The following is a 13,264-nucleotide window of genomic DNA, read 5'->3' as shown; positions in this document are numbered from 1 at the left end:
TACAGGACGCGCGTTAGTTACATAAAAAATGAAAAATGTATTACGTTTTTGTGAAATAATTACACTCGGGACTTTTACTATAGGATATAGCTTTATTTCACAGATGAGTCACCTGTACTCGCTCGGGAGACTACTTAGTCTGTACTCATAGTCCGAATCGCGACACACACGAACGCTTACAATACGCGGCGTCGTGTGTATGTGTGTATGTTTACATCTTCGGACTTACTAATACCTGAGATATCACAGTTTTATCATGCAAATCAAAAATCGCTGTATCATATGTTGGGGACATCCTCCCCCCCTTGGTCTGGACGTGCGCCCTTGAACACCGTTTTGGCAGGTGTCGCCGTCAACCGTATCAGTTTTGTAATTGAGCGTATGTAAGAACCTCTAGCGGTTCGCACTTTCGCTACCCTCGCTTTGTTATCCATCCTGACGTGACGTGATCAACGACCCCCTTGATCCACGCTTTGTGTTGTGGGTCCACTATCAGGACAACGTTCCCAACTTTAGGCGTTTCATTATCCCGCTGCCATTTCTCGCGTGTTGTTAGACTCCGTAAATACTCTTTCACCCATCGGTCCCAGAAGACGTTTGCCATGCTCTGCGCGACTCTCCATGATTTACGGGAGGACCATCCTAGTAAGAAGTCATTGGGGGTCAAGGCTTTTGGGTCTGCCGGGTTTACTTCGATACGTAGTACCATGATAGGGCGACGCTGCCATCTTCTCGACAGCATGAGGATCCCCCCCTTGTCGGTCCTGCGCTGGTTTTTTCCACAGTTAGCTTGAAAGCTAGTAGTCTGTCAACAAGCTCTAAGTCTAAGAGTTCACGTTATTGGACGGCTTTCCTATTTATTGCGACACGTTCGCACTCCGCTTCAAACTGTAGGCGCCGCGCCGCTTTCAGGTCAGAAACTCGTACGAACGTGATGTTTTTCGATCTTCTCGCTCGATGGTACGTGGTCACTACCGCGTCTCGTTGTTGTGTGGTCCAGAAAGGTGCCCAGATTATCGGGCCCTGATTCACCTAACGTTAGAGCAGAATTGCGCGTAGTAGGTGTCTTAGTACGTTCACTTCGACGGTCTTCGGCTTTGTCATCACTCGCGGTGGTCCGCGACGAACTTTCGCGTTCGCTGTTGTACCATTCTTGGCCTGCAGGCCTTGCAGGTAAACGGCCTCCACTGGACGGCCGACCTCTATGTCTACTGTTTATCGTATGGTTAACCTCGACTAATCAGATCACTCGTCATTAACCTCTGACGTCACTCACCTACCCGCTTCCTAGGTTTCGGCACCAAAGCATGGCGTACGCAGGGCGTTGTTACGGTTGTTTGGCAGCGACGAAACTCGTTCGTTTCGTCGCCTCGCTCAGCGTTCGCTTTCAGTCTGACTTGGTCTGACTAGGTACTGGATTGAGCACCGTCCGAGCAGCCTCGTTCTACGCGCGTACTCACTGCTGCACATGCGCAGTACGAATGCGCGCGATACGCTATCCCCGCCGCGAGTACGGTACAGCAGCGCCTCACCGCGCAGGCACCCGACCGTATTAACCGACGCTTGGCTCGCCTTTTTCGATGCGCGTGAGCGGTTTTCCAGCCGTTTCTTCCGCGGGAAGATGCCGTGCCGCACGACAATTCCTGCTTCACAAGGTGATACAAATTTACTATGCTCCCCGGATCCTACGGACTCTGCGTTGTTGACACCTAGAGCCTCGAATTACCGACCGATGGCTTACCGACCGAGCCAAAAGCCATTCTGCATCGGCCTAGTGGAGGGTATCGAAGAGATCTATTCACACTGATTCGTCTTCTTTCGCATATTCTTGATCTTAAGAATAACCGAGAATGAATCGGTGGACCCCTTTTTCGTCCTAGTGGCAAAGGTGCTGAAGCCGGGAAACTGAGGCGTTTCCATTGCGCTTGATGGAATATTGCTTATCGCACTTCAATTACAATGAAAATTGCTTTCTTGTTAATTTGTCATCCACATATCAATACATCGTGGATGATGAGGAAGTTCAATTGCAAGAAATGTTTATTGGACTATTTCGAACAAGGGCATTAATTGTTTTTTCTGTCACTGGAATGTGGTCAAACTTTGAGTTTTTGTGGAAGTAAAAATCATTCCGAGGTATAATAGAATTTTCTGCCTAAGCTTAGGAGTTATGGGCGTTCTGTGTAACTCTTTCTTATTTGAATAACGTTTAAAAAAATATACTTATTCCAGTTTCTACGCATAATTATCCGAAGTAGCCACATAGTAGTTATCGACAAATAGATTGGTTTTGTAGGCACGTCCGTCGTTTTGAAAAAAAAATAATATAAGTATCCAATATACAGTTTCGTCATCATTTATGCATATAATTTGATTATATACACGATGATATTCATATAATACCGTACACAAGATTATTTTGCAAGATTCTGCGGGCAAACTGGACTAAGTTGGATTTTTAGACACAGACTTCAAAAAAAATCACGTGTACGGAACTTTCTAGCCCTAAACAAAAAATTCTCCGCTCCCGGTGGATGCTTTTCACGGTAAAAACTGACTTTCAGGTCGTGTTTCATGCAAAACTAAAAATATAGTGCCTTTTTCGTAATAATCAAATGCTCATGAATTTTTTGAGAAAAAGATGATGAACCATGAACGTTAGCTCTTTTGGTCTTTGCCGAAGCAAACTTGGTTGTTATATTTTCGAATGGGATGGAACGAAGCAAATCTGCATTGGCCACGAAGGAAGTTAGAGGAGTAAGTCCTTGATCAGCAAGAGAGTTCCTTAAAAGACTGATGACTCTCTTCAGAACTGAAAAGGAGCGTTCACCGCTAGCATTTTTAGGTAAAATACATATAAATACGAGTGTTCTAAGCAGCGTGTTCACTCGTTTGACGATCAATACAGTTCAAAATGTAGCTCAGCTTGATAAGTTTCAGTGCGTAGAACCAGACGGCAGGCGGGTGCCACTTGATGTCCTGATAACCGTGAGCGCGCAAATTTGGGTAAATAAGTTTCGGTCCTGAGTGACTACTAAAAAATTAAAAATTTCATTTCACCAATATAAAAATTCTAGTGATCTTCCTTCTTTCATCTAAATTCAGGAACCACTATCAATTTAATCTAATTTTGATCGGGACGGATCTAAGCAAATCCTCATCCAAGGTTCTTGAGTGAAAAGTGTTCGAAAATTCTCCGGAGACGACACTAAGTATCGGATTATTCGCAAAACTTTCCTACAATCACGGATCATTCCACCGTAACGCTCATTCAAACCCACATTTAACATGTTAACAACTTCTTCATCAAGTAATGAACGCAAATTATCCGCACAGGAAACTCTATACTCGATATACGAGCGTATATACGAGCGTAGCTTTGCGCATATTTCATAAACCGCCTTATCCTCAATTGGTATCCCTGTATTGGGTCCACTCTCCATTACGGGCTCGCCTCTTAGAGCCACTAGCCAATTCTTCGACTCGTTCATCAAGCTAGTCAGGGGGCATCAGCTGGAGAGTCACATGATGTGCTCCGTTGGGGTCGCTTTGCACGCTTAGGTGAGGGGTGTGCTTTCCACAATTCTCTAGATTGGTTCGAGTATTCTTTCGCTTACTGTTAAGACTGTCCCTCCTACGATGATTCGACTAAAATAAGAGAGCTCTCTTAGGTAGCGATAATTCTACTAGAACTTAAGGTTGACCTTTGGAGACCCTCATCTTTGTGTAATTGGGTCTGATGTTACTTCGGTGAATAAACTCACTTGCACTATCCGTATTGCTCGGGCTTTTTCCTCTACTCCGGAAGGGTTTTTACGCCCGAGCATGTTGCAATTCACTAAATTACCTGCGGAACGACTGCGTTATTAATTAAAACCCCGACTATCAAATCCTCCTCGAATTATCCCTTTATGACACAAATCACAGTTGTGACACAGTATTCAAATTTGGGTAGAATCCGATGAGCCCTTTATTGCGAATAATTTTCGAGAGATCTCCAGATAAATTTGTCTCCGATGAGAACTCTTTCAGAAAATTCTGAAAATGTGCGCATTCATCTATTAATCCCTCCTCGAGATCATCAGAATATATTTTAATAATTTCAATAGCCTACATTCTGATGCTACTAACTGAAAGCGAGGACGATTTACGTGAGAAATCGAAATCTCGAGTCGATCTCAGAATAGGTAACAATCCTGCGCGATAGTTTTGCGACCAATTTGTCGATTACGAGCAAATAGGTATTGATTCCCACGTTACTGCGAGCATTAAATGTTGTTTCGTTTGCTCCACTCTCGTCACACCTGAGCTTTCGTCTCTTAGATCTATCAATTTGACCCTGAATACTCGTCAGATCCAGATAACTTTTTGCCTTGTGCTTCGTTGTGATCGTATAGCTCTCGAAGCCTTCGATATAATTTTTGAGGGAATTGTAATAACGCTCAATGTCATCTAAATTAGCGGAGACCCGCTGCAGTAATTTATTCACTCATTCGACGCTTGCCAAGATGTTTACCCAAAACTTCACGAGAAGTCTCTAGAAGTTGAAATAGGTGACTCAAGCCCTCAGCCTCAGCTCGGATCTCTGGCTTCTCATAGCAATCATTTAATATTTTGTTAATAGCTCAATGAAATGCATCGTACATCTCTTTTAACATGAATCTTGATCACGCTGACCACTCGACGCAAAACTCGATGCAAGTAGTCACTTCTTTTGCATATTGCTCGTGAAGCTTCGTGTCTATTTTACCTAAAACACTTGCTCGCTTTATCATAGCTGTTAGATTAGCTCGGTACTCTCGGCTTTTTTCATGTTCCGCAATGCGATTTTCGTGTTTCCAATCATTGAAACCCGTTGAAAAAACGTTCGGGTGCAGGTTACTAGAAAAAAGTTTGCGTGACATGCTGAAAAATTTTCCTTTCGACTAAGAGTATCTAAGCCATACCCTCTTATTAGTCTGGCTACTTTTAATTTTAGTGAAAAACATAGACTTTCATGCTGACCATGTTTGGATATCATGAACGCGATTGGATTTCGCAAAATTGGTATCATCCAAGCTGCTCAAGGGTGTTATATATTTCTAATAACAATATCCGTGGTCTCCTCAGTCAACCGGGGCCACTTGGCGGGATCTGAAAGGTCAATCTCGGGGACATCATTGACTTTGCACTCTGAAAATTATGTATGATGCTTTTCAAAAGCAGGAAAATCAGCATTATGTCGGTAATTGTACCCGAATCGAATTTCTCATCGTCAGGATTAGCGGCAAGTGTAACATTGGATTTGACTCGTTTTCTTTCTCGAGCTCGGGCGAAGCAGCGCCCCCAACTTGGAGGAGTAAGTGGGCTATAGCCCTGCTAGCCCATACCTACAGATGGCACTGCAGCTCTTGGACGTTGCTGTTGAGCTCGTTCTTCTTGCTTCGGTTGGGAGCCGCGCATGTAAGGTTCTCAACAACGTTCCACCACGTGTTAAGGAAGTTTTGCGCGTCGCCGAGGTTTAAGTCCCTCCTAGGTTCGGCCGCGTTCCTCGTCCCGACGTGGCCGAGGTACGTACTTCACGCGTAGATGGCCAGCTTTTAACTGGACTCACGGTCCGATGAAAACGACCAGCGGGTCATGCATCTGACTCAATATCTAAACCGTTTCACATTCTCAAGATATCTCGCTTCAGTCGCTTTGCGACGCTCTGCTCACAAGCTGTTGATCCCGTGAGACGGATGCACAGTAGTTCCAAATCCCGAATCGCTGGCCAAATATAGAAGGTATTATCGAGGCGCTATCAGATTTATTACTCGGGGGTTTTTGGGGTCGCTGAACACCATTCTGAAATCAAATTTCCAAAAAACAAAATGGCGGCCCGAAAATGGCGGATAATTTTATTTAAACTTGAATCAATCTCTATGGAATTAGGTACCAAGGGGTTTTGAATAGAAATAATTTATTATTACGTATATGTGTAGGACATAGTAGAGTGGGAAAGTACGTAAATGTAAATACGAATTTGAATACGAACACTTATTTATTAAGAAATTACATTAAATATTACATTCATATATTAAAATGACGTAAAGGCACTTAAACTTGACGGCTCCAATTGCTATCCGAATCGCTATTGTTTTTGTCGCTAGAGTTGCTGCAGTCAGACATTGCAACTACTCTTGGATTGTTTGCAGTTGGCGATTCCAACAAAGCCATGGCTTCACGCGATAATGATTTGCTTCACTTAGGTGGTAGTTTACGCAAACTTGAGATAACAGGATCAGATGCGATCAAAAGCCGCGGAAAAACATCCTCCATATTTTGTTTCCTACTAAATTTTCTAGCAAAGTCTAGTCTAAATGATTTTATATATTTATTGCAAATTTTCTGGGCTTTCTCGGACATGTGTCCTATCGGCAACATGGAAGCCCCTATTGTTTTTGCGCCGTGAATTAAAAGTTTGTGCACAGTTGTCGGCATGTAATACCAAGGATATAATAGCACGTATCTACGGGCTGTTGTCCACGGGGGCAGTATAATCGACAATGAACATTGTTAACAATAAATTGATGGCACATTTTATTAATCGTAAAATGTTTTCCTTCACAGTTATAAAAAATTACTTCAGATAAAAGTTGTGGATAATATTTTTCCTTACAAAACTAAAAAAACCATAATCCAACCAATAGTAGTCGATACATCGAGAATTCGCGGTTTCTCATGTTTTTCAAGATGGCGGACCCAACACAAGGAAATTTTGTTGGATTTTGGTGGTTTTAGGCATCTCTAATGATCCTCCACTTGTCCTAAAAAATTTAAGAATTAAGTTCTATTTGCCATTTTCAAACCTAATTATCTTGCACTATTAGACAATAATAGAAAATTTTTAAGAATCAGTAATGATTTGTTATTGAAAATGATAGTCGAATCCAGTACAATAACAATTACATTTATGAGAAACAAATCACTCAAATTCGCACCCTACTGTGGTGCACTTCACACAGTATAGTATCCCGCGCCAGCACGCGCCGTGCCTGGATTCCCGCGTCCATTTATTAAAAAACTCAGTGCACCTAATTTTTTGGTGAGGTATTACTCAAGAATGTATACAATAACGTGGCACTTGACCAGTATTAGAATTATTTAGAATTATTAACTTGTGAACATAACTTTTTTCCGCAGCGAGCACGAGAATTTACGGTAGATGTTCACAATTTTTGTTGCTCGGTTGATTAATATAAGAAATCGCAATGACATGATAAGTGTACTTACATCCAGGAAGAGACTCTATTTTGCAAAATTAAAATAACTCAATTCTGCTTGAAGATGTATCAGTTTGAATCACTTTCTAGCGCAGCGCACGACCATACTATACCAGCTCGAGCGCTTCGTTACGAATAAGATCACGCCGGCTGAATGCAACACCTGCAACTTACCGACCCTTGAAAGGCTTCCCCAAAATACCCCTCTACCTGACCCCACAGGTAAAATTCCTTGAATATAAACTTCATTTTTCGGTTTTTGGCCAGCGATTCGGGATTTGGAACCACTGTGGGATCGGGCTAATCGACCCGAGGTCGGCTGGGGTCCCGTTTTTAAACCTGATGGATGTTGGGCTTTGTTCTAATTTCACGTCGGTCGCCAGCCATTCAGTCCACGTAAATCTCATTCCCAAAGAATCATCACCAACTGTACTTCTCGCTCGTTTGCCAGTTGTAAAATATAATAATACTGGCGTCAAACTGTGCTGTAATCAGGTACCTACCGATATTTTACCCGCGATCCTAGAGCCACTTGTGTCAATTGCACGCAAGCTCACGTGCAGTTAATATCCCGAATTTAATGACAGCTTTATCTGATTGTTGGGAGGTAGGTTTTTATTTCAATATCGGACGCGTATTTTTCAGAAAAATATCGCGTATAGATCAGCTCTTCGATTGGATCGGTCAGGCATCGGTACGTTCAATTTTGCATGCCGTGATATTCTACACAGATTTTGGTTACGGTCAAAAATTTGTACGGGTGATTGAAGCTAGAAAATTGAAAAAAAACGTCAAATTGTGTTCAAAGTCTTTCGTTGACCACCATTTTAGTAAGAAACGAATCGCCTTTAATAGAAAAAATAATCAATCTTTCTCTGCATTCAAAAACTGTTGAAATAAAAGTTTCACGTGGTTTATTGCGCATTAGAGAATACGGGAAAGGATGAAATTGTGACAAACGGGTAGGTATATAGAGAAGTCTGTCTGTCAAACAGTTTCAGACAATCGTCGAGCAGGTAACTTTACACCTGCACTCTATAAGTCTGTTATTACAAGTAAAACAACAAGCGGCAATGAGTAACAAATGTTTGGTAGCCTTAGGTAATAAAGGGGTGGAATCGGTGAGTGACTCGATGGTTTTTCTAGAATATTATTTCCGAGGAAGAAGTTGAAAATTTTCTGGTTCCATTGCTTGTACATCCTGATCAAAAATGTAATAAAACAGTTAACGATTAAGGTCATGTGGTACTCCTAACTTTAGTGGCCAAGAAAACTCGCGATATGGCCTCGTAAAGTGATTTTAATGTTTTTTGTGTATCAGGTGAAATTCATTCTTAAAAATGTGTGTTTCAAGTATCTTTGAGATCAAGGTATCCGGTCCGACCGTAAAAATTTATTTTTTATGCACATTTATACTTCTCTGAGCCCTCGAAGTTGATGAATTTTAATCAGTTTCTCAAATAGCGTCCATAGAAAAAACTATGATTATCATTTTTCGGGATGAATTTTACTTTTGAATAACATTGACTGATACTATCTTTGAGTCTAAATACGCATTTTCAAGAATCACCGAGAAGTTTTGTCGGTAACATTTTTCACCAGTTTACCTAATATGGGTTGTATTATTTCGAAATTCATGCTTATTATCATTCTTATTTTTCCGTATCGGGAATAAATATGGGGAAGTGGTTTAGCAATATGGCAGCAAGAACTGGGATATTAGCAAATTTTTTTAGGACACTTAAAAATCACATCACAGCTTTTTTGGTTATGGCTGCAAAACTCGTTCCTATTTTATAGCCAGAATTATATTCGTCCGTTATGGTAGAGAAACAAAAATTCTTATAACCGTATAGTAATCGCAATTATAAATTCTTCTGGGAATAGGGAAAAGAGATTTTTCATTTTTTGGTGGTTCGAAATCTAAGTTTCAAACTTCATAAAATAAATTGAAAAATAAAACTCAGATATTATTTTATAGCACATGAGAATTGTAAAGATTCTTTTTATTTTCATATTCATCATTATCATATAATTTATAGCAATAGCCGAAAAACATATTATATATTCATTCGGTCATCCTTTTACAAAGTACATAAATTATCGAGCAACAGATGGAACAGATTAAATTTTTAAATAGAAATCGTATTTTTTCATTACAACTGTTTATCGAACTTATATTTATTCCTTGTCAAATATTTTCTTCTCTTTAGTTCATTTTCAAATAGTTTCTGACTTTAATATGTAATTGTTTCATTGAGGTTTTGTCGTTTTAATGTCTTGAATAGTTTTGTCAAAAATTATTCACTTATCTTTTATTGCCAGCAGAGCAGATCAATTGGTGTTATTGGATACAGTGATAGGTTGGTTCAAACGTACATCCATGTAATTATATTGTTGAAGATACGTCATAATATAGTTGACATTTTTGTACATCTCTGACTTGTTTATATGAAACGGAAACTTCAAATTAGTAAATTATTTTATTTGTTAATGAAGTAGCGTTCTTCGGAAAGAAAAAGAAAATCAAAGACACATATTAGGAAAATCCATTTCGCATGTGATGCTCTGACGATGGTTTCGGAGTGAGAGCGCTCATCTTATTTACGAAGGCGGACACCACGTGATGTACACATAGAGTCAATCCCATTTTTAATATTTGTTTTGATTTGAGGTGTAGAAGATTAATTGATAATGACTGAGCGAAGTGAAGAAACAATAAATACGCGAGTAGAGTTAGACGTGAATCAAAATTCGAGTGATGTTATTCAAAGTTCACAAACAAATCAAGATCCTCAAAAATTATCGGAAGGAGGCGAGAAAAAATTCTTTAAAAAACAGACGGAAGTGCAAAAACATATTGAAGGATTGAAAAACCGGAAACTTGATAGGAAATCAACAGACCTTGGTATGTTATTACTTGTTGAGCGTAACAAAAAAATATCAAAGCAAAGAAGCGGAAATGAAGAGAATATTGGAAGACTTGCAAAAAAAAAAAAAAAATGAATATGAAGTGATCGTGAAAACAATGGGAGCAATTAAAATGAAAATAATAACGGGCGTGAAAGTTCGAGACAATTTCAACCGCAGATAAATAGTAACCAACCTCAAAATAATCAGAATAATGGAGAAGGGAACTCCTCGAGCGGAAAATAGTAAATTATTTTATTCGTTAATGAAGTAGCGTTCTTCGGAAAGAAAAAGAAAATAAAAGACACGTATTAGGAAAATCCATTTCGCATGTGATGCTCTGACGATGGTTTCGGAGTGAGAGCGCCCATCTTATTTACGAAGGCGGACACCACGTGGTGTACACATAGAGTCAATCCCATTTGTAATATTTGTTTTGATTTGAGGCGATGGTTTTCATTGTGATAACGGATACATCAGGATTCGCCATAGAAGGCGTATTAAGTCAGGGTCCTGTAGGAAAAGTCTTACCTATAGTATATACATCTAGATTATTGAACCAAGCAGAAAATAATTACTCAACAATTGATAAAGAATTAATGGCCATAGCTTACACAGTGACTAAGTTTAGAACATATTTATATGGAAAGAAATTCAACAACAACTGCGTACCAGAAGATCCACACGAGACAAGGAGTAGTGTCCTTTCAAAATCGCAAGCTCACAGTCAAAGTATTTTTTCTTTTGCAATGTCTATTATGACTCAGACTATTCATATCATCAATACTTTAGCAAAAACTGTTCAACGTGAAACAATAGTTGGTTAAGACAAACTAGATGCACAAAAATCAAATTATATTTCCGAATATGCAGGAACTGGCGTGCACATCCAGCGTAAATTGAGGTGTTGTTGCACTCGCAGTAGTGCGTGAAAATTATTCATGATTGTTGACGTCTCTTTCTTGCCTTTGGACTTGGCCAATGGAACCGTTTACCGTCTCTGATGTTCGAGTTGATAATTTAGTTATCTTTTCTGCTGCTCTTACAAAATCTAAAATTCGTTCGAACAAGTCTTTGTTCGTCCGAAACTGTGGTACGTTGGCTCCAAAGTCATCCTCGGCGACGCCAGCTCCTTCGAGTGTTTGTCGTTGCTCTGTTGTTAGTGTTGTGGACCTACACCATCCGAGTACGTTTTTATTCGGAAGTCCTGCATTGTCCTCTATTGGTCACAACTCTTGAGGTAGATTCCAGCCACGGTTGTGAGCTGGATCCCGGGTGTACATCAGATCTTCGATACGAAGATGAAGAAATTAATTAACTCGATTTTAGAATATGTACAACATTTTGACTCATTTATCTCGACAGAAAAATGCTACACATGTGTTGGGTCAATATCTTCACAATCATTTTTTTTTTATTTCCTTTCTATCATCCAGCTGGCCGTAAAGGCTAGCTCCAACCATTTATAGTAATATTTACAGAGGAGGTTCGGTGGTAACACGTTCATTTGCCTACGCGGAACTAAATATTAAAAATACGATGCACGTCAACCATCAATAATAGTACTCGTATTTCAAATTTAGACAAACACTTCGATCGGAGTAAAATTTTTGCATATTTTCAGTAATACGCACGCTTGCACAATTTTCCAATTCCTTACAGTAATTTAGAAAACTTATTATAATGCTAGTGAGAAGAATGATTACTATTATCGTCGTTCATCAAATGAAAAAACTTGTGACATTATTATTCAGACAGTATCGAAAACGAGAATCCATGGTAGTTGACGCCATGAAACACCAGTCAGAGAATAATTAAAATCAATACATTGATATAATGATAAAAATGCATAAAACGCGGCCCAATTACTAAATAAATAAAAAGAGATTTTTTTTGAGGAACGAAAGTGAACTCGTGCAATCAAAATTATCCAAGTTGTAATACTTGTTCGGTAAATTAGACATTTGCTTTTGCCTCAAGATAGCACCGAACGTTATAATTAGACTCAAGCCATTATTACCATTTATTGCTCTCTGTTGAACATCTTTCGTTTGAAATCATTAGTTAAATGCTGGAAAACATTCAAGATATAGAACATTAGTCTATAATCCGTGTAATGAATATTACCCTCAATATATAGCCTGTGCTAATACTTTAGGAGATAAGGACGTTTCATACATATAGTCATCTCAGCCTTATATTATAGCCTTGTTAAAGTAGTGTCTGTTTCGAAAATGACGACCGATGGTCAGAATAGGTTATCTTTGTATCTATGATGCAAGTAAGGAAGTTCTTATCCGCACTTGTGGAAAAGGCCGGAGTGGGTGTAACTAACCCACTACACTGGTCCCAGAGGGTAGGGGTAATTCAGGGTGAATAAGAAGGCTCAAAATATCATCTCCGTATTCACATGGTTGTCGTTGTGTTCCTCTTCCCATAAAAAATTGAAGGTGCCAATTAGGAAGCTCGTTAGGAACACCGCACGCTAAAGAATGAACTCAGAGCGTTGCAGTGTGCGGAATGAGGGAAGTTCCTCAAAACCCTTTGATCGAGGCAGTTGAAAAAAAAATCTGATTAGAGCAGGTCTAAAACCATCATCTAACTAGTGCAGCTCATCGAAAACCTTTCAATCACTCAGTTCAGAACCTTCATAGGAACAGGGCCGTTTACAAATTCTCTTGTAATAAAGGCAACTGAAATAACTAATGAAATTCCATAATTGTCTTTTTATTTGGATATCATCATTTTAATGAAAATATTAAATCATTACAATTTCGACGCAGTTCAAATTCGAATAAACCTAATCTTAGTGTTTAATTTATCTTGTGAATTAACGAAATTCATTACCTTCAATGTGACTTAATCACATTAGCAAATCTACTGAACTATCTACCTACCGATTTTAGTATATCCACCGGCGCTTTATCTTACATTAGTGAATCTTGGGTATACCTGGGCTGTTGAGTTGTTATCTAAATCCTAGTTACTCAATCCACCAGCACCTTATTTGGCATTGGTGAATTATCCATCCTTCTTTTGAAAAACCTTTCTTAAAACCCCACTGACGATGCTGGATGATAGACAATCTTTAAACAGGTAAAAAAATGGAG

Source organism: Neodiprion virginianus, chromosome 7 (genome assembly GCF_021901495.1).
Source record: "Neodiprion virginianus isolate iyNeoVirg1 chromosome 7, iyNeoVirg1.1, whole genome shotgun sequence".
Taxonomy (NCBI): Eukaryota; Metazoa; Arthropoda; class Insecta; order Hymenoptera; family Diprionidae; genus Neodiprion; species Neodiprion virginianus.
The sequence above is the reverse complement of the archived record's forward strand: the minus strand, read 5'-3'. Positions refer to the sequence as shown.